The sequence below is a fragment of the Pteropus alecto genome, unplaced genomic scaffold (assembly GCF_000325575.1).
Source record: "Pteropus alecto unplaced genomic scaffold, ASM32557v1 scaffold147, whole genome shotgun sequence".
Classification (NCBI taxonomy): Eukaryota; Metazoa; Chordata; class Mammalia; order Chiroptera; family Pteropodidae; genus Pteropus; species Pteropus alecto.
Genome location: NW_006440648.1, coordinates 686,192 through 710,054, shown reverse-complemented (window position 1 = coordinate 710,054; position 23,863 = coordinate 686,192). Strand labels below are relative to the sequence as shown.

Sequence of the window (23,863 nt, the reverse complement as noted above, 5' to 3'; positions counted from 1 at the left end):
GATTATAAAACCATCACTGAGAAGCACCTTAAGACAAGTTGAACAAATAAGGATATAAAGCAGAAGCCATATCAATAAGGGTATGAAGAGAGGAGATACGGACCAGGCAGATATGGGATGGCATTTCAGAAAAGGGACAGATAGCTCGGCTGCGGAGATTCCCTCTGAAGAGTGAGGGGTCCCAGATCCACACTGGTATCCCCAGCATGGGACAACAGTGTCAGGAAAGTGTCCCCATAATATCTGGCTGTGAAAACCATTGGGGATTACATCCTAGAGAGACAAAGGTCTGCAGGAGACCCAGACACTGCTGGTGTACAAACTTACTCCCTCTAAGCTCCAGTGCAGGTAGAGCAGCTCCAAAAGTGCCAGGGAAATACCATGAAGAATTAATAGACTAAGTTCAGGGTAATGGGCTCGAGGTACGAGGACTGGGGTATCTCTCTCAGGGGACTGAAGTGCTGGTGGGCACCACTATTCCTTTGCTGAGCTCTTCTACCATCCAGTCAGCCCAGAGCAGCAGGTGCCAAATCTGTTGTATCCCATTAACCTGGCTATCTCCATTTGCCCCATCCTGGTGATACCCTGAGACCCCAACACACCCTACTTGCTCCTGGGCCTCACTCTATTCCATCGGCTACTCCACACAAGCAGCCCATGCTGGCTTGTGCTGCAGACTTTTCCCCAAATGCACAAACCCCACATATCAGCAGCCTGCCTCCAAATGTGCTGTAGAGTCTCTCAAAGATTCAAACAGCCCACAGAGGTAGAAGTCGGGTTTGGTGTTCATCATATCTCTTGCAAAGTGATACCAAGCTCAGCACAAGCAGTGCCCAGCCTTAACTAGCACGGTGACTGCCATCAGGTGGCCTGTCTTGCCCTGTAATGTAGCTCCACCTAAAGGGATATAAGCCTGGCACAAATGGTGGCTGGCTTCCTTGCATTATAGAGCCCACCAAAGGGTCCCAAGACTGATACAAGTGGTAGCCAAACTCAGTTCCCATTGTAGCATCTTTCATGAACCTGATAGGCCAGTACAAGCGGCAACCAGATATAGATCATTTCACAGCTCCATACAAGTGGCTACAAGCCTGGCACAAGTGGCGGCTAAACTTGTCCCACATTGGAGTCACTCCCAAGAGGCTCCAGACCCAACACACCTAACAGGTAGCTTCAACAGCACCAGAACCCCACCCAATAGGTCCACAACCAACACACTAGAAGGGTGATCTTGGCTGGCACCAAGCCCTGATGAAATGACTTCTGCTCCGTGGGGTGAACACCCACACAAAGCTAACCCACTGTAGTCATGGACAACCCTCACAGGCAATCAGCCTTAGGGTCAACCCCACCCACCCACTGCTGAGCCAGCAGAAATTGAGGCCCAAACATAACAGGAGGACACACACAACCAACATAGGGGATACCACTGGAGCACCTGGCTCAGTTGACCACAGAGACTGCGCCACTGTGCACCACAGGACACGTTCTACATGAGACCACTCTTTCAAGACTGAGAGACTTAGTAGATCTGCCTAACACATAGAAATAAACACAGAGAATCAGTCAAAACAAGAAAACAAACAAACAAACAAAACGAATGAAAGAACAAAACTGAAAAAAGATAAAGATAAAACAAAACAAATTAGAGACAAGCAATCTACCAGATGAAAAATTCAAAATACTGATTATAAGCATGCTCAATGAACTTGGGGAGAAGAACAGATGAAGTCACCGAAACAAAGAGTTGAAAAACATTAAAAAGAACCCACCAGAACTGAAGAATACAATCGCTGAAATGAAGAAAATGCTAGAGGGAATCAACAGCAAATTAGATGAAACAGAGAATCAAATTATCAATCTGGAAAAGGTAGCAGAAAACACCTGATCGAAAAAGCAAAAAGAAAAAAAAAAGAATTTTAAAAACAAAGATATTTTAAGGCAGCAGTCTCCAACCTTTTTGGCACCAGGGGCCGGTTCTCTTATGAGAATCTAATACCTGATGATCTGAGGTAGAGCTGAGGCGATGATGCTAGTGCTGGCGAGCAGCTGCAAATATAGATGAAGCCTCGTTTATTCACCTGCTGCTCACCTTCTGTTGTGTGGCCCAGTTCCTAACAGGCTACAGACTGGTACCAGTTTGCAGCCCAGGGGTTAGGGACCCCTGGTTTAAGGAACCTCTGGGACAACATCAAGTATAGCAACATTTGCATCATAGTGGTCACAGGAGGAGAAAACAAAAAGAGATTGAAAACCTACTTGAAGAAATAACGACTGAAAACTTCTCTAACATAGCAAAGGAAATAGACATACAAGACTAGGAAGCCCAGTGAGTCCCAAACAAGATGAATCCAAAGAGGCCCACACCAAGACACATCATAATTAAAATGCCAAAAGTTGAAGACAAAGAGAGAATATTAAAAGTAACAAGAAGAAAGTAGTTAGTTTCTTATAAGGGAGCTCCCATAAGAGAACCAACTGATTTTTTAACAGAAACTTTGCAGGTCAGAAGGAAATGGCAGAACATATTCAAAGTGCTGAAAAGCAAAAACTCACAAATACTATTACTCTACTGAGCAAGATTATCATTTAGAATCAAAGGAGAAATAGTTTCCCAGACAAGAAAAAGCTACAGGAGTTCATCACCACTAAACCAGTATTATATGAAATACTAAAGGAACTTCTTTAAGAAAAAAAAATCGAAAATATTAATAAGAAAATATAGGAGAGAAAAAATATATGAATAAGAAAAATATAGGAAATAAACAGGAAAAAATTATTAAGTATTTAAAAAGGCAAATCCTTAGTAAAAGCAGTAAATCAACCAATTATGAAGTAGTACAGATGTTAAAAAACAAAAGTAGACCATGTGTAATTACAATAAGAAAGTAAGGGATACAATCTATAAGAGATATTCAAGAAATAAAGATAAAAGAATCCAAACTATACGAATGTCACGTATAAGAGAAGAGAGCAAGAGAAGGAACAGAGAACCTCAGAATTAATCAGAAAACAATTGATAAAATGGCAATAACTACATACTTATTAGTAATTGCTTAAATTTAAATGGACTATATGTTTTAATCAAAATACACAGGGTGGCTGAATGGATAAAAAATCAATGCCACCTAAAACAGATTCATTTCAGATCATAAGAGAAACACACACTGAAATTAAAGGGATGGAAAAAGATGTTTCATGCATATGGAAATGAAAAAAGTTGGGGTAGCAATACTTAGACAAAATAGACTTTAAAGTAAAGGCTGCAACAAGAGACAAAGAAGGGTACTACATGATGCTAAAGAGATTAATCCAGCAATAACATCTACATGCTCAATGTAGGAACACCTAAACAGATAAAGGAAATACTGACAGGAATAAATGTAGAGATCAACAATATTACAATAAGAGTAGGGGCTTTAACACCCCATTGACATCAATGGATAGATCATCCAGACAGAAAAACAGCACAGAAACAGTAGCCTTGAATGACACCTTAGACGAGATTGAATAAACTGGTAATTTTAGAACATTTTGGCCCAAAACAGCAGAATATACATTATTTTCAAAAATACATTGGACATTTTCCAGAATAGACTATATGTTAGGCCTCAAAATAAGTATTAATACATTTAAGAAGACTAAAGTCATCCCAAGCATCTTCTCTTAATATGATGGTATAAAAATAGAAATGAATTACAAGAAGAAAACTGAAAAACACGCAAACAAATAGAAGCTAAATAACATGCTACTAAACAATGAATGGGTTAACAACAATGTGATCAAGGAGGAAATCAAAGGACACCTTGAGACAAATGAAGAAAAAACACAATGGCTCCCAAAATCTATGATATACAGCCAGAGCAGTTCTAAGAGGGAAATTCATAGCAATACAGGTCTACCTTAAGAAACACATGATATAATCTGATATACAGAGAATCATAAAGAGTCAACCAAAAATACTAGAACCAATAAATTAATTCAGTAAAGTATGAGGATACAAAATTAATATTCAGAAATTGGTTGTACATTTATACAAAAATAATAAATTATTAGAAAGTGCACCCTATTGGTGGCCAAATGGATAAGAAAACAAGACTGTTACATATGCTAAACACAAGAGACCCACTTCAGATTAAAAGAAACACAATGAATGAATGTAAAGGGATGGAAAAAGATATTTCATGAAAATGGAAATTGAAAAAAAAAAAAAACCTGGAGTAGCAATACTTATAGTAGACAAAATAAACTTTAAAACAAATGCTACAACAAGAGACAAAAAAAAGACCCAGTAATCCCACTTCTAGGTGTTTCTCCAAAGAAACTCAAACCACTACTTCAAAGGGACATGTGAATCCATATGTTCATTGGAGCGTTATTTACAATAGCCAAGATGTGGAGGCAAGCTGATAGGTGAATGGATAAAGAAGAAGTGGTACGTATATACAATGGAATATTACTCAGCCATAAAAAGAGTGAAATCTTGTTATATGCAACAACATGGATGGACCTAGAGGGTATTGTGCTGAGTGGAGTAAGTCAGAGAAAGACAAATGCAACATGATTGCACTTAAATGTGGAATCTAAAGAACAGAATAAACAAAGCAAACAGAAACAAACTCATAGGTATAAAGAACATTCTGATGGTTGCCAAATGGAAGGAAGGTTAAGGGGGTGGCTGAAAAAGGGGAAGAGATTAAGACTGGTAGTTACAAAACAGTCACAGGGATGTAAGTATAGCATAGGAGATATAGTCAAAAATATTGTAATAATTATATATAGTGTCAGACGGGTACTATATTTATTGGGGTGATCACTTCATAAGTTATATAAATGTCTAATCACCCTACTGTATACCTGAACAAGTATAATATTATATGCTGGCTGTAATCGAAAAATAAAAAATACACATATTTTTTAAAAGTGCATTTACTGAGGCCCAGTAAATTGCCACTTAAAATCAAAAATAAATGCAAAAATATGCTTACAATGCAAGTTGCTCCCTCTGTGCTACTCTCTGAGCTTCCAACTACAGTGTAAATCCAGAAGTGCCTATATTAAAACTCTTTCTTTTGTATTTCTGTTTTTAAAAAAGCACCTAACAAACTGTGGGAAAACTTGTCATGGGAGATAAAAAAAAGTTAAAGTAACTTGTGAATGAGGTTCAAAATGATTTATTGTGCGTGCAGTTGTAAAAGCGTATACTTGGTTTGAAATGTGAATTTTGAATATTTATCAAATATTAGAAAATTTACACGTGAAGCTGATATAATGTTGTATGCCAACTATAATTGAAAAATTAAAAATATATATATATTAGAAAAAGATATGGCAAGGAACCAGAAATATCTAAAAGGAATGAGAAAATAATCATGCTTCTTCTAGGGCAGTTGACATGTTGAAATATATATTTCCCTTCAGAGAAATCCACATAGCTTCTATAATTAAAATTGTTATGAGTGGGGAAATGGAAAGGAGGTGAAGAAATGAAGTTTTAAAACCTCTGTTGTACTCAATCACAAGTGAGAAATGCTCATAGAGAAAGAGCTAAAGAACAGATACTTTGAATGCCTATTATATTTTATATTGCTTATGTAATGAATTGTGTATGTTTTCAGCAAAGAAATTTAAATTCTTGAAATCAAAGATTTTCAAAGAAAGGCAAACAATAGACTGTTAAAATTTATCTCAAAAATATCAGTCTAATTAAAAAGAGAAGCCAGGCTCAAATTCATTTAACTTATTCATCCATTAAATAAACATTTATTTCCTAGATGAGTAACATTACTTCAAGTCCTTAAAAAAAAGTCTATGGAGTTTGGAGAAACATGGCAGAGTGAGAGACATCACCAGATCTGTCTCCTTGAAACAACAATAAGCTGAACATCTAAAACTCAGCAAAAAATACCCAGACTGCACACCAGCACATCTGAGCGTGGGATCAGTGTGTAAGAGCTACCACAGGTCAGACCCTGGGTATTGGGCAGTGGACTGAGAGAAACAAAAGCCGCATCTTGCAGCCAGAGCTCCCTGCAGGAGGAATGAGAGGGGAGAAGGTGCGCTGAGTTCCCTGAACAGCCCTTCCTGGGAGAGCCGTGAACTCCATACAGCTGGTGGCAGAGCCAAGTCATCAGGACAGAGGGCAGAGAAGCAGGGATGACAGAGAAACAACAGTTGATTTTTACCAGCCGCCGTTGCAAAACCGAGGCTGATGGAAGCCCCCGTTCTCTAAATCAGAGGGCACCTCCCCACATATCCGCTGAGACCAAACACTACAGTGCCCCAAAGGGAAACTGAGCAAACACTACTGAAACTGTCTCTAACACTGACAGGGACTGAGACTAATAGTGGCAGAGTGGATTAAACATCTATAAGGGGAAAAAAAGGCATTATGAAGTCTTTATACAAAGCAGGCATCCAAGAGGCTTAGAAGCCACTTACTGGAAACAAAACAAAACAAACAAACAAAAAAACACCTTCTTCGCAACGGGCTAAAGAGATACCTTTATGTAATAAATCTTCTTTCCTGAAAAAAGGCAGAATACACTTCCATTAATGGCCAGGCGGAGAAATAGTTCATTAAACACCATGAAAAAGAAAAATCTTCAGAAGATAAGCTTACAGACATAGATATATGTAACTTCAATGACAGAGAATTAGGGAAGGTACTTCTGAAAAAACTCAGTGAGATCTGAAACGGGTCATAGCAACAATTTCAGGAACCGAAAAAACAACTAGATCAGCAGACCGAGTTCTTTAGCAAGGAGATTGAAGGCCTCAAAAAGAACCGAATAGAACTTCTGAAAATTAAAAACACACTGCAAGAGTTGAAAAATAAAATAGCAAGATTGGGAAATACAATCGACCAAATAGAGGAAAGGATCAGTGATATCGAAGACAGAAATCTAGAAATAAATCAGAAGGAAAAAGAGGAAAACCAAAGAATGAAAAATAATGAAAGAGAAATACAAGAATTAGCTGATAACCACCAGGAGAGGAAACATAAGAAAAATAGGCATTCTCGAAGGGGAGGAAAAGCAGCAGGGATTAGAAAGCATTTTCAGACAAATAGTTGACAAGAATTTCCCAAAGCTAAGGAATGAGCTGGAGCTTGGAATTCAACAATCAACAAAACACCCAGTTATCTCAACCCAAAAAAGGCCTTCACTGAGACACACTGTATTAAAATTATCAAAAATCAATGACAAAAACAGAATTCTGAGGACAGCCAGGGAGAAGAAATCAGTAATTTATAAAGGAAAACCCATTAGATAATCGTCAGACTTCTCAGCACAAACCTTACAAGCCAGAAAGGAGTGGAATCATATATTCAAAATATTAAGTGAAAGGAACTACCAACATAGAATAATGTATCCAGTTAAGCTCTCCTTTAGATATGAAGAAGAAATAAAGACCTTTCCAGACATACAAAAATTGAGAGAATTCTCCACTATGAGGCCTGCACTACAGGAAATACTGAAAGAGGTCAGCTCACCTAAAACAAAATGACAAACAAACAAACAAACAAACACATAATTAGGTGTAAAGCGACTATCAGGCAAATAGAAGCAGAGGAGTGCAACCCTTACTAAGAACAGGGCATTATAAACTTAATAAGGAGAGAATTGCTATAGCAAGATAGTAATGTGCATTCAGCATACATAGGGACAAAACAAGACAACAGTGACTGAAAAGGGGAGAATTCAAAGATCCAAGTTTGCAAAAGAGAATGGAGATAAGGCATGCAGAGAAGAAATAATACCAACCATATCCTCTGATCATAATGCTTTGAAACTAGAGATGAACTTCAAAAAGGAAGCAGGAAGAACCACAAATACATGGAGATTAAACAACTTGGTACTGAAAAATAACTGAGCCAAAGAAATAGAAAGAGAAATCAAGAGATACATGGAAACAAATGAAAATGATAGTACACATATCAAAACATTTGGGACACACCAAAAGCAGTAATAAGAGGAAAGTTCACACCATTACAGAGGGTGACTAGAGGGGAGGGGGGCAGTAGATGGGGTAAAGGGGGTAAACTATGTGGTGACAGAAAGAAATCTAACTATGGGGGGGTGAGCACACACTGTAAACACATATATGCCTTACTGTTAAAGTGTACAGCTGAAACTTATTGGATTTCACCAACCAATGTCACCATAAAAATAAATTAATCAATTAAAAAATGTCTATGGAATAAAAAAGAAAAAGGAAAAGTGTAGCATGTGGAAATGAGGTGTACAAGCATACAAAAATATAATAAATTGTAAAATTGTTATAATGGTTGTTTTGTTGGGTAACAGGAGTAGAGAATCAAGAGTTCATTAAAAACAATAAAAGAAATTAACATTTTTATAATTGCATCAGAAATTATACAACACCTGGGAATAAATTTCACTAAGAAGGTGAAAGACGTACTCAGAAAATTATACGTCATTGAAGAAAAAAGTTGAAGACACAAATAATTAGAGGACTATACGTTGCTCAAGGATAGGAAGAATTAACATAATGATAATGTCCATAATATCAAAAGCAATGTACAGATTCAATGCATTCCCTATCAAAATACCAATGGTATTTTTCACAGAACTAGAACAAATATTTCTAAAATTTCTATGGAACCACAAAAGCCTAGGAATAGTCAAAACAATATTAACAAAGAATAAAGTTGGAGGTACCACACTGCTTAATAACGAAATATACTACAAGGTTATAGTAATCAAAACAGCATGGTACTGCTATAAAAACAGACCCTTAGATCAATAGGACAGAATAGAGAGCCCACAAAATAAACCCATGGCAACATGGCCAATTAATCTATGACAAAGGAGGCAAGAACACACAATGTGGTAAAGACAGTCTAGTAATAAACAATGTTTGGAATACTGGACAGATATATGCAAAAGATGAAACTAGAACACTTTCTTACACCCCATTATTAATTTTGTAATAATCTCAAAATAAATTAAAGATTTAAATGTAAGAGTTGAAACTATAAAACTTCTATAAGAAAACATAGGCAATAAAGTCTTTGACAATGGTCTTAGCGGTATTTTGATTTTTGGATATGTCTCCTCAGGCAAGGGAAACAAAAGCAAAACTTAAAAAAAATGGGATTACATTAAACTAAAAAGCTTTTGCACTACAAAAGAAACCATTAACAAAATAAAAAGCCAAAGGACTAAATGGGAGAAGATATTTGCCAATGATACACCTGATAAGGGGTTAATATCCAAAACATATATAGAAGTCATACATCTCAACATCAAAAAAAAAAAATCCAATTAAAAATGTGCAGAGGACATGAATAGATATTTCTCCAGAGGACATACAAATGACCAACAGACATATGAAAAGGTGCTCAACGTCACTAATCATCAAGGAAATGCAAATCAACAACACAATGAGAGATTACCTCATACCAGTCAGAATGGCTATTATCAATAATAAAAAAAAAAGTGATGGCAAGAATATGGAGAAAAGGGAACCCAAGTGCACTGTTGGTTGGACTGTAAATTGGTGCAACTATTATGCAAACAGTATGGAGGTCCTCAAAAAATTAAAACTAGAACTACCTTATGACCCAGCAATTCCACTCCTGCATATTTATTCAAAGAAAACCAAAACACTATTTGAAAAGATATATGCACCCCCATCTTCACTGCAGTGCTATTTACAATAGCCATGATATAAAAGCAACCTAAGTGCCCATGAGTAGATGACTAGATAAAGAAATTGTGATATCAGTATACAATGAAATATTACTTAGATATAAAAAAAAAAAATCTTAACATTTGCAACAACATGGATGGACCGAGAGGGTATTGTGCTGAGTGAAATAAATCAGACAGAGAAAGTCAAATACCATATGATTACACTTATATGTGGAATCTAAGGAACAAAATAAACGAACAAAAAACCCCAAAAAACAAAAACAAACTCATAGATACGGAGAACAAACTGGTGATTGCCAGATGGGAATGGGGGTTGAGAGGGCTGGACGAAGATGGTAAAGGGATTAAATATAAATTGGTAGTTACAAAATAGTCACAGGGATATAAAATATAGCATAAGGAATATAGTCAATAACATTGTAAGAACTATGTATAGTGCCAGGTGAGTACTAGACTAATTAGGGGTATCACTTTGTAAATTATATAAATGTCTATCCACTATGCTTAACACCTGAAACTAATATAAAATAATATTGAATGTCAACTCTAATCAAAGAAATAAAAACTAAAACAAAACAAAACAAAACAAAACAAAAAACAAAAGAAAAGATATATGTCCATTGCAGCATTATTCACAAGAGCCAAGATATGGAAGTCACAAAAGTTAGTCACAAAAAAGAATGAAATCTTACTATTTTCAACAGGGATAGATCTAGTGGGTATTATGCTAAGTCAAATCTGTGAGACAGAGAAAGACAAATACCATATGATTTCATTCATAATAGAATCTAAAAGAAAAACAAAACAGAAAAAATTTATAGATACAGAGAACAAACTGACAAGTGCCAGACAAGAGGAGTTTGGGGAGATGGGCAAAAATGGTGAAACAGATTAAGAAGTACAAATTACCAGTTATAAAAATAGTCGTAGTACAGCATAGGGAATAAAATCCCTAATACTGGAATAATTATGAATAGTTTCAGATGGGTACTAGATTTTTTTGGAGTGATCACTTTATAAGTTGTATAAATGTCTAATAACTATGTTGTACACCTAAAACTAATATAATATTGCATGTTAAGTATAATTGAGAAATATATTTTTAAAAAAGGAATTCCTGAACTTTGTCACAACATGAACCTTGAGTGTATTATGCTAAGTAAAATAAGTTGTGAAAGACAAATACTGCATGCTCTCACTTAGCTATGGAGGCTTTAAAAACCCAAAACGTACATCTAAAACTAATACATTATATGTCAACTATATCTCAAAAAAAATATATAATGGACAAATGATTTGAATAGATTTTTTTTTCCAAAAAGATATACAAATGGCTAATAGTTACATAAAAAGATGCTCCATATTGCTAATAAATGAAAATCAGAATAATGAGATATCACTTCCTTCCCACACATTTTGATAGCTACTATAAAACAAATAAGCAAATAAACAAAAAACTGAAAATAAGTGTTGGTGAGGAAGTTGAGAAATTGTGCCCCTTGTACACTGTTGGTAGGAATGTAAAATGGTACAGCCACTATGAAAAACAGTACGACATATCCTCAAAAAATTAAAAACAGATTTACTATATGATCCAGCAATTCCACTTCTGGGTAGACACCCCCCAAAAATTGAAAGCCAAGACCCAAATATCGTACAAGCATGTCCATTACTCACAATAGCCCAAGGTGGAAGCAATCTAAGTGTCCATCGAAGGATAAAGTGATAAATAACATGTCATATATACATACAATGGAATAATATTTAGCCTTAAAAAGGAAGGAATTATTGAACCATGCTACAACATGAATGAACCTTGAAGACATTATGCTGAGTTAAATAGTCCAGTCATAAATGGGCAAATACTGTATGATTCTACTTATTATAAGGTATCTATAGTAGTCAAATTTATAGAGACAGAAATTAGAATGGTGGTTGCCAGAGACAGAGGGAAGGGGAGAATGGGGAGTTACTGTTTAATGGGTATACAGTTTCAGTTTTGCAAGATTTACAAAGTTCTGGAGATGGATGATGGCGATGGTTGCATAAAAATGTGAATGTACTAATGCCTCTGAAATGTACACTTAAAAATGGTCAAAATGATAGATTTTATGTTATGTATATTTTACCAAAATTTTTTTAAATGGGAAAAAAAACAAAAATTCCTAGTGTCTCAGAATGTATCTAAGGATTCAATTTTGAAAAGAACTTCTTGAAGCCCCGCCCCCCATATTATTTATTTTCATTCCCTTCCGAGTCCTCCCATCTTTTCCATTTCAATTAGATTGTTGGACATTCTCACTGCAATAAAATCCACCTTTTATTTTACTCAAAGCTGTACGCAAAGACACAGCAGAGATTCTTTCAGTGGGATAATGAAAGCCTACATGGAAACCTGGCCTTTTAAATCCTACATCTGTGCTATAGCAATAATGGCAATAGAGTTAGTCTAAAGGGGTTTGAAAGAAATTGTACCTCCTATGACTAGAAATAAATTATACAAAGTTATTTTAGAGGGAACAAAACCAACCGAACAAAACCCAAACTCCTTGAAACAGAACAGGAGTGGGGGGGGGGGAAATGAGTGAAGGTGGTCAAAGGGTACAAGCTTCCAGTTATAAGATGAGAATATAATGTGCAGCACAGTGACTACAGTTAATATTATCGTATTGTATATTTGAAAGTTGCTAACAGAGTTGATTTTAAACGTTCTCACCATGCATAGAGAAAATTGTAACTATGCGAGGTGATGGATGTGTTAATTAATATTATGGTAATCATTTTGAAATATATACATATATAAAATCGCTTTGCTGTACACCTTAAATTAACACAATATGTCAATTATATCTCGAGAAAGAAGAAAAAAGAAAAAAACACATTGTAAGCACTTACTACTACCTAGAATTATGAATTGTGCTAATACGAACTTATCTACGAATGAACTCAAACAATATAGACAGTAGAGGGAGCCTGGTGGGCATATAAAGGAAGAAAATGGCTTCCCCTATCACAAGCTTCACCTTGTCCAAACCTGGAAAATATTTCCTGAATTTGGGTTTCTCTCAAAATTCGACTAGATTTTACTCAGCTGAGGAACTCCCAGTACTTTCCCCTACAAAGAATGCTAGCTGCAACTCTCAATTGCTACAAATGAGGTATTTTACTTATCTCCCTGGCACTGACTGCCCTGGCATTGATAATTTGGGGAGCAGTACAAGCCATATAAGTGTGAAATATCAGACAGTAATAACAGAAACACAGATAACCATGTCCAAGGAATTAACCACATGAATTTAACAAATGGATGACAGGACTGAAACTCTGGGGCAAATCTTTTGAGACTATGGTGACAGATAACTGCATAGTCCTACATTATTTATTACCTGCTTGAAAGAGAGGTCGGCACATTTGTTAATACATTTGCTGCATGTGAGTAGATAACACCAAATTTTACTGATGGTCAGGGTCATGCATCAAAGGGGCCATAACATCATTATGCTAACTAAATAGATCAAACAAATTTAGGAAAGGAAAACATTTTTCTTTTCTGATCTATCCTCTTGGCTTTCCCCCATAAAAATGGGCAAATTGGCTGTGAACAGGCTTTGAAATTTTAGTGTGTTTCTTTACAGGATTCTTGGTCTTTAAGATATTTTATTGCTGACTCCAAACTTAGGGATTATGAAATAACATACAACTGAAGATTATAAAACTATAGATGGCTAACATTCAATAATGGCTAGAATGACCAGACAGAATATCAAGGAGGAAAAAAAAAAAAAAAACCTGGAACAATCCTAGAATCAATTAGACCTTGTAGACACATATAGAAAATTCCACCCCAAAACAGCAGAATACACAATTTTCTCAAGTTCACGTGGAATATTCTCCAGGATAGACCATATATTAGGCTACAAAACAAGTCTCAATACACACACAAAAAAAGATTAAAATCAAACAAAGTATTGTTTATGACAATGGAGTGAAACTAGAATAAGAAAAAACTGGAAAATTAACAAATTTGTGGTAATTAAACAACATACTTTTAAACAATCAATAGGTCAAAGAAAAAAAATCACAAGTGAAATTAGAAAACAGCTTGAGATGAATGAAAACAAAAATATTTCTGCTATGTATCAATTTCTTCCTTTTGCTAGCTTTGAGTTTAGTTTGCTGTTATTTTCTGCTTCCATAGGTGTAAAATTAGGTTCTTGATTTCAGATTTTTTTTTCAAGTATTCATATACAGCTGAAAATTTCCCTCTTAATATTGCCTTTGCAGCATTCCTAATGTTGTGCTTTTGTTTTCATTTATCTCAAACATATGATGATGGAAGGAAATTTAACTTTGGATACAGAATACACAATGCAATATACATATGATGTATTATTGAATTGTACATTTGAAATCTATATAATTCTATTATCCAATGTCACCCCAATAAATTTAAAATTAAAAAAAATAGTGGAGATAAAATATAGACTACAAAAACAATAGAGAAAATCAACAACACCAAAAATTGGTCTAACAAAATTGACAAACTTTTAGCTAGACTAAGAAAAAAACAAAAGAAGACTCATTACTAAAACCAGAAATGAAAGTGCTGTCAATACTACTGATTTTATGGAAATACAAAGGATTATAAGATAATATTATGAACAATTGTATACCAATAAACTTGATAACCTAAATGAAATGGACACACTCTTAGAAACACAAATCTACTAAAACTAACCCATGAAGCAACAGAAAACCTGAATAGATCTATATCTACCAAGGAGATGGAATTAGTAATCAAAAACATCCAAGCCAAAAAAGCCAAGGACAAGATGGCTTTGCTAGTGATTTCTATTAAACATTTAAAAGGAATTAAAACCAATCCTTTTCAAACTGTTCCAAAAGACAGGAGAGAACACTTCCTAACTTATTCAATGAAGCCAGCATTACCGTAAAATCAAAATTAGACAAAGACACTAAACTACAGACCAATATCTCTTATTAACATTGATGCAATGTTCCTAAGAAAATACAAGGAAACAAAACTGAGCAGCATACATGATGAATACAACCCAAGTGATGCCCAGAATAAAATGATGATCCAACATACAAAAATCGATCATTGTAATATATTACATAAACAGAACTAAAGTAACAAAAAAAAAATGATAATCTCAATTGATGCAAAAGAAAGCATTTGACAATTTCAATAGCCTTTCATGAAAAAAGAAACAATACAATAGGAACAAAAGGAAAATTCTTCAACATGACAAAGGCCATATATGAAAACTCACAGTTACCAATGTATTTGTGAGGAAAAACTAAGAAACTTCCCCCCTAAAAATGGCATAGATGATAGAGGCTTTGTTCATCCCTCTTGTGACCAAATTAAAGTTGTGACGGAAAAAAGGAGCAAAGAGCAAGGAAAGTCGCCTGGGATCTAATGAACAAGTCTTACAACTAGGGAGAGAAATAAGAAATCGCCCTGCAAAAAGAGGAGGTAGGATGAGGGGAGGATGAGAGGCTGGCTGGTCCCTAGTGACTGAGTTGTACAGAGGCCATAGCAGCAGCAGCCGGCAGCTGCAGACACCTCTTAAAGGGGCCGTGTACATGAGTGGACTTTAGTGGTGACGGACCTGCTCAATCTGAGCACCAATACCGGATCAGCTGCACGGGGTGCACCAGGGAATTACAGGGGGACACTGAGTTATTGGAGTGAGGGCTGGAGGCTAAGGTCTCTCCTGGACAAAAGTGCCCATGGTATCCATTGTTCCTCTGTTGAGTGCTCCCCACTTCCCAGTGTGTAGACCCAGCACTGCCATAGCTGAGATATCATCAAACTGGGTAACAGAGGTGCTCTTCCCAGAATATTCCCTGAAACTCCACCTCCCCAACTCGTGGCCCTACCCAAGCCATATCCAGTGTATCCTCTGCGAGTCAGGTGTTCCTTGATGAGCAGTGCCAAAGACTCACACTCGTGGCAGCTGGCCTCAGTTTCTTGTATGGTTTCTCGAGGCAACTATAAGCCCAGCATCTGTGGATTGCTTAATGAATCTTAACAGGTAGCCCTGGAGGGGCACAGGCTGGGGCTAAACAACATGGCCTGCAGCTAGACCCCTCTCAGGACTTTGCCACTGGACACCTATGACACAAAGCTGCACTAATAAGACCCGGAGACTTAGGGGCTTTGCTTGTTACATAGAAATAGAAACAGAAAGACAGTCAAAATGGGAAGACAAAGAAGCAGAAACCATATGAGAGAACAGAACAGAGATCCAGAAATGATGGAGTCAAGCAATCTAACAGATGCAGAGTTTCAAAACACTGGTTGTAAAGATGCTCAATTAACTTGGAGGAAGTATAGATGATTTTACTTAAAGTGAGAACTTTAACAAAGACATAAAAAACATAAAATTAGAAATGGAAATTATAAAAGGGAACCAGTCAGAAATGAACACGTTATCTGGATGAAGAGTATGTTAGATGGAATCAACATAGTGGATAAAGAAGAGGATCAAATGACCTATATAAAGGATGGGGAAGCCAAGGACACTCAATTAGAATGGCAAGAAAAAAGCCAAAAATATAATAATAATTTAAGGAGCCTATGGAACACCATTAAATGTAAAAATATCCATGTCATATGGTGACCTAAAGGAAAACCAGATGTTGAAGAGCTACTGGAAGAAATAATGATGGAAAACTTCCCTCACCTGGTGAAGGAAATCGACATACAACACCCCCCCAAAATAAAATGACATAAAAAGAAAAAATAAAATGCTCAGAGAGTCCCCGGAAAAAATGCACCCAAAGAGGCCTTAACCAAGACATGTCATAATTAAAATGCCAAAAGTTAAATACAAAGGGAGAATCTTAAAAGCAGCAAGAGAAAAGCAGTTAATTATCTACAAGGGAGCATTCATAAAACTGGCAGCTGATTTCTCAAAAGAAACCACGCAAGACAGAAGGGCTTGGCACAAAATATTCGACGTGATGAAAACCCAGGTTCTACAACCAAGAATACTTTATCCAGTAGAACTATCATTTACAGTCGAAGGACAGATAACGAGTTTCCCAGACAAAAATAAGCTAACGGAATTTATCAACACCAAGCCAGTATTACAGGAAATAGTGGAGGGACTTCTTTAAGAAGAAAATACATATATCAAAAACAGGAATAAAGAATGGTAATAAACTACATTCTTATCAACAAGTACCTCAAATAGAAAAGTATTAAGTGTTCCAGCCAAAAGACAGAATGGCTGAATGGATAAGAAAACAAGACCCCCACATATGCTGCCTACAGGAGACTCACTTCAGATTAAAAAAGCTTTGGGAATCCCAGGTGCTGTAGGTGTTAAACAAAAAATCTAGGCTTATAGAGGGTATTGAGCTGAATGAAATAAGTCAGAGATAGACAAAAATCGCATGATTTCACATACATGTGGAATCTAAAGAAGAAAATAAACAACAACAACAAAAGCAGAAATAAACTCATAGATACAGAGAATATTTTGAGGAATACTAGATGGGAGGGGCGTTGGGGGGACGGCATAAAAAAGGCAAAGGGATTAAGAGGTACAAATGGATAGTTGCAGAATAGACATGGAGATGTAAAGTGAAGCATGGGGAAGATAGTTACTAATGTTGTAATAAATATGTAAGGGGGAAAGGGGTACTAGAATTAGTGGGGTGATCACTTTGTGAGTTATGTGGCTCTCTGATCACTATGCTATACAACTGGAACTGGTATATTACTGTATGCCCAGCTATAAGTGAGAAAAAAAAAAACTCATTGAATTGTACAATGTAAATACGAGCAACTAATTGTTTATTATATTTGAATAAAGCTGGAAATAAAGAAAAATGAAATGTTTGTGTAAGACAAAAAAAAAAAAAAAACAAGAAAAAAAAGCTTCCCCCCTGAGATCAAGAACAAGGAAAGGATGTACACTCTCGCCACTACTATTCAACAAATTATGTGAAGTCCAGCCAGTGCAATTAAGCAAGGGGAAAAAAAATAAGAGGCATCCAAACTGGAAAGGAAGGAGCAAAATTATCTTTGTTCACAGATAATATCATCTTATATGTAGAAAACTCTGAAGAGTTTACACACACACACACACACACACACACACACACACACACACCTGTCAAAGCTAATTTAAAATGCAGTAAAATTGCAGGACACAAACATGAAAAAATCAGCTGCATTTGCATTTCTATACACTAGCAATGAAAAATCTGAACAGGAAATTAAGAAAATAATTCCATCTATAAGAGCTAAAGAAATAATATACGTAGGAATAAAATTAATCAAGGATGTCTAAGACTTGTAGACTGACAACTAAAAATCATTGGTGAAAGAAATTAAAGAAGATGGAAATAAAATGGAAAGAGATTCTATGTTCACAGACTGGAAGACTTATTACTGTCAAGATGTCAATACTACCCAAAGTGATCTACAGATCCAATGCAATCTCTGTTAAAATCACAATGACATTTTTTGTAGGAATAAAAACATGAATCCCATAATTCATATGAAGCCCAAAGGAACCACAAATGGCTAAAACAATTTTGAAATACAAGAGAAAAGTTGGAGGACTTACCCTGATTTCAAAAATTACTACGAATAGCTAAAAATAAACTTTAAAAAGAAGGTAAAAGACCTGTACACTGAAAACTATAAGACACTGATGAAAGAAACCAAAGAAGACACAAAGAAATCTAAAGATATTCTGTGTTCATGGATTGGAAGAATTAACATTGTTAAAACGTCCATATTACCTAATACAATCTACAGATTCAAAGCAATCCCTATCAAAATCCCAATGACAGTTTTCACAGAAACAAAACAAAGAATCCTAAAATTTGTATGGAACCACAGAAGACTCCAAATAGCCAAAGAAATCCTGAGGAGAAAGAACAAAGCTGGAGGTATCACCCTCCATGATTACAAACTTTACTACAAAGCTATAGCAATCAAAACCGTATGGTTATGGTATTGACAAAAAAATAAAAAATAAATAAAGCCAAACAAAAAACCCACAACAAAACAACCAAACAAGAAAAAAAACACAGACCACAGGAAGATAATTGAAAGCCCAGAAATAAACTCACACATATATAGAGAAGTAATTTATGACAAAGGAACCAAGAATATACAATTAGAAATGAAAGTTTCTTAAGTAAATAAATGGTATTGGGAAAACTGGATAGCCACAAACAAAATAATGAAACTATATCAGTATTTTACATAATACACAAAAATTAACTCAAAATGGATTAAAGACTCGAATATAAGACCTGAAACAATAAAATAAATAGAAGAAAATATAGACACTAAGCTTCCAGACATTAGTCTTAGTGGTATACTTGTGGATTTGATTCCAAAGCCAAGAGAAACAAAAATAAACAAATGGGACTACATAAAACTAAAAAGCTTCTGCATAGCAAAGGAAACCATCAACAACAACAAAAAAGGCAACCAACCAAATGGGAGGATATTTGCAAATGACATTTCTGATAAGGGGTTGATATCCAAAAATATATAAAGAATGCATACACTTCAATAACAACAAAAAACAAACATATCAAGTATTTTCATGCCCCTGAAAAGCCTCTAGGCTTTGCTTATTTATCTCTCCTTCCACCTCCAACTCCTGACAATCACAAATCTTTCTACTGTCCATAGAGTGATCTTTTCCAGAATGTCATATAGATGGAATCATACAGTATGTAGCATTTTTAGATTGGCTTCTTTCACTTAGTATTACACACTTAAGTTTTTTCTCTGTCTTTTCATGGCTTGATAATTTCATTTTAGCACTGAATAATATTCTATTGACTGAATGTACCATAGATAATTTATCCATTCATCTACTGAAGGGCATCTTGGTTACCTCTGAGTTTTGGCAACTATGAACAAAGCTGCTATAAACATCTGCATGCATATTTTTGTGTGGATGTTTTCTACTCCTTTGTGTAAATACCAAGTAGTGCAACTGCTGGAATGTATGGTACGAGTATATTCAATTTTGTTAGAAACTGCTAAACTGTCTTCAAAAGTGGCTGAGCCATTTTTGCATTCCCACCAGCAATGAATGAGAGTTCTTATTGTTCCACATCTTTGTCAGCATTTAGTGTTGTCAGTGTTCAGGATTTTGGACATTCTAATAGGTATATAGTGGTATCTAATTTTATCTTGGATTTCACTGCCGATATATAATGTGGACCGTCTTTTCATGTGCTTATTTGTTATATGTATATCTTCTTTGGTGAAGTATCTGTTAAAATTTTTGGCCTATTTTTTAATTAGTTTGTTTTCTTATTGTTGAATTTTAAGTGTTCTTTGTATAATTTGGATAATAGTCCTTCATCATATGTCTTTTGCAAATACTTTCTCCCAGATTGGCTTCACATTCTCAATGGTGTCTTTTGCAAAGTAGAAGTTCGTTGTTGTTTTTGTTGTTGTTGTTGTTTTAAATGTTAATAAAGTCCAGCTTGTCAATTATTTCTTTCATAGATCACACCTTTGGTGTTATATCTAAAAAGTCATTGCCATACCCGAGGTCATCTGGTTTTGTCCTGTGTGATATTCTGGAATTTTATAGCTTTCCATTTTACCTTTAGGTTTGTGATCCATTTTAGTGAATTTTTATGAAAGGTTTAAGGTCTATGTTCAGATTTATTTATTTTTGTATTGGGATGTCCAGTTGTCCCAGCACCATTTGTTGAAGACTATATGTGCTGTATCATATCGCTTTGGTACTTTGTCAAAGATCAATTGACTACATTTATGTGGGTCTATCTCTGGGCTCTCTATTCTGTTCAATTGATCTATGTCTATTCTTTTGCTAGTAACACACTGTCTTGGTTACTGCAACTTTATAGTAAGTCTTGAAGTTGAGTAGTGTCAGTCCTCCAATATTGCTCTCCTTCAGTACTGTGTTGGCTATTCTGGATCTTTTGTCTCTGTATAAAATTTTATAATCAGCTTGTAGATATCCACAAAATAACTTGCTGGGATTTTGATGGAGACTGCATTGAATCTACAGATCAAGTTGGGAAAAACTGACATCTTGACAAAAGTGAGCCATCCTACCCATGAACAAGGAATATCTTTCTATTTATTTACTTCTGATTTAGTTCTTCAAATTTTGTAGCTTCTCCATGTAGCTGTTATACTATTTTGTTACATTTATAACAATGTATTCCACTTTTTCAGGTTCTAATGTAAATGGCATTAGTTTTAATTTCAAATTCTACTTGTTCACTGCTGGTATATAGGAAAGTGATTGACTTTTGTAATATTAACCTTGCATCCTGTAGCCTTGATATAATTGCTTATTAGTTCCAGGAGTTGTTCTGCCCATTCTTTCAGATTTTCTACATATAATCGAGTCATCTGCAAAGACAGTTTTATGTCTTCCTTTCCAATCTGTATAATCTTTATTTTTTATTTTTCTTTTTACATTAGCTGGGACTTTAGTATAATGTTGAAAAGGAGGGGTGAGAGGAGACATCTTTACTTTGATCTTAAAGGCTTTGAAGTCCTCACCATTAAATGTGATTTTATCCATAGGTATTTTGTAGATATTCTTTATCAAGTTGAGGAAGTTCCCCTCTATTCTTAGTTTACTGAGATATTTTACCATGAATAAGTGTTGGATATTTTCAAATACTCTTTCTGCATGTATTGATAAGATGATATGATTTTTCTTTTCCAGTGTTTCTTTGATGGATTAAATTTTCAAATGTTGAACCATCCTCCGTGCTTAGAATAAATTCCCCTCAGTCACGATGTATAATTCTTTTTAATTTTATTTGATATTGTTTTGAAGATTTTTGCATCTACATTCATGAGAGATATTGATCTACAGTTCTTTGTCAAAAGTGCTTTATCTATGCTAGTTCCTTTGACTTTCCATATAAATTTTGGAATATTGATGATATCTCCAAAAAATCTTCCCGGTATATTGATAAGAAACTCATTATACCTGTATATCAATTTGAGGACAATGGACATCTTAACTATAACTATGTTAAGTCTTCTTATCCATGAATATTTTATGCTTCCCTATTTAGGTATTCTTTAATTTCTTTGTTTTGTAGTTTTTGGCACACAAGGCCTATTTATATTTTGTTATATTTCTACTTATGTATTTCATTTTTAGATTTAGATAAAATGTTTCATTATAATTTTTATTGTGATAAAAACATTAAAATTACCATCTCAACCATTTTGAAGTGTACAGTTCAGTAAAGTATCTTCACATTATTGTGAGGCATATACCTAGAACTTACATTTTCAACACTGAAACTCTACACTTTCTATACACTAATTCACTCCTCACCTGCCCCCAGACCCTGGCAATTATATTTCTACTTTCTATTTCTATGATTTTGACTACTTTAGATACTTCGTATAAGTGGACTGATAATTGGTTCTTTTGTAACTGGCTCATTTCACTTGACATGTCCTCAAGGTTCATCCAAGTTGTAGCGTGTGATGAGAGGTCCCTTTTTAAGGCTGCGTAATGTGCCATTGCATTGTTTATACCATTTCTTTATCCATTTATCAGTCAATGGACATTTTGACATTTGGGTTGCTTCCACGTCTTGGTTATTATGAATAATGCTGTGATTAACATGTGTGCACAAATATTTCTTTGAGATTCTCCTTTGCATTATTTTAGATATAAATTCAGAAGTGAGACTGCTAGATCTAGGTGGTAATTTTATATTTAATTTTTTGAAGGACTGCTAAAATGTTTTTCAACAATAACTGTACCATTTTATATTCCCACTAGGAATGTACAGGGTTCCAATTTCTTCACATACTTGCTGATTCTTTATCTCATTTTTTTTTGATAGTAGCAATACTAATGAGTGTGAAGTGGTATCGTGGTTTTGATTTGTATTTCCCTAATGATCAGTAATGCCAAGCATATTTTCTTGTGCTTATTGGCCACCTTATTTTTTATTTAACAGTAAGGTAGGTGTGTGTGTGTGTGTGTGTGTGTGTGTGTTGTGTTCACCTCCCATAGTTAGATTTCTTCCTGTCACCACATATTTGACCCCCTTTATTCCATCTATCTCCCCCCTCCCCCCAACTCTCTGGAAACCCCTAGTCTATTGTCCATGTCCATGAGTCTCTGTTTGTTCATCCTGTTCATTTGTTGCTTTTAGGTTTATATCCCACATATAAGTGATATCATGTAATTTTCAACGTTTTTTGTCTAGCTCATTTCGCTTAGTATGATTATCTCGAGGTCCATCCAGGTTATCGCAAATGGCAACATTTCATCTCTTCTTATGGCTGAGTAATATGCCATTGTATATATGTACCACAACTTCTTTATCCAATCATCTATCGTAGGACACTTTGGTTGTTTCCATGTCTTGGCTACTGTGAATAATGCTGTTATGAACATCAGTGCGCAAATATCTTTTCGAATACAGGTTTTATTTATTCATTCATTCATTCATTCATTCATTCATTTTTTAATGCCTACAGCACCTGGTATTCCTAGGTGGTCTCCCATCAAAGTACTAACCAGGCCTGACCCTGCTTAGCTTCCGAGACCAGACAAGATCGGGCACATTTAGGGTGGCGTGGCCGTAGACTCTTGGATTTGGGTTTTAAAGTATTTGGGGTAAATACTCAGTAGAGGGATTGCTGGATCATATGGTAGATCAATTCTTAGTTTTTTTGAGGAAACTCCATTCTGTTTTCCATACTGGCTGTACTAATTTGCAGTCCCACCAGCAGTGTATGAGGGTACATTTTTCTCCACATCCTCTCCAACATTTGTTATTACTTGTCCTGTTAATTACAGCAATTCTAACAGGTGTGAAATGGTACCTCATTGTGGTTTTGATTTGCATTTCCTTAATAGCTAGCTATGTTGAGCATCTTTTCATATGTTTGTTGGCCATTTGTATGTCTTCCAGGGAGAAGTGTCTGTTCAGGTCCTCTGTCCATTTTTTGATTGGATCGTTTGAGTTTTGCTGTTATTGAGTTGTATGAGTTCTTTGTATATTTTGGATATTTGGATATTGAGTTGTATGAGTTCTTTGTATATTTTGGATATAAGCCCTTATTGGAGGCACTACTTGCAAATATATTTTCCCATTTGGATGGCTCTTTCTTTATCTTGTTGATGGTTTTTTTGCTGTGC

General features: G+C 35.3%; 1 protein-coding gene and 1 pseudogene across 1 annotated transcript in view; both read right to left on the bottom strand.

Annotated features, from left to right (window-relative positions):
• The window catches only part of MTMR8 (myotubularin related protein 8), a 142,740-nt gene that overhangs the window by 31,191 nt on the left and 87,686 nt on the right, over positions 1-23,863 (bottom strand). The window lies entirely within an intron of this gene.
• Positions 23,191-23,309, bottom strand: LOC112484708 (annotated as a pseudogene).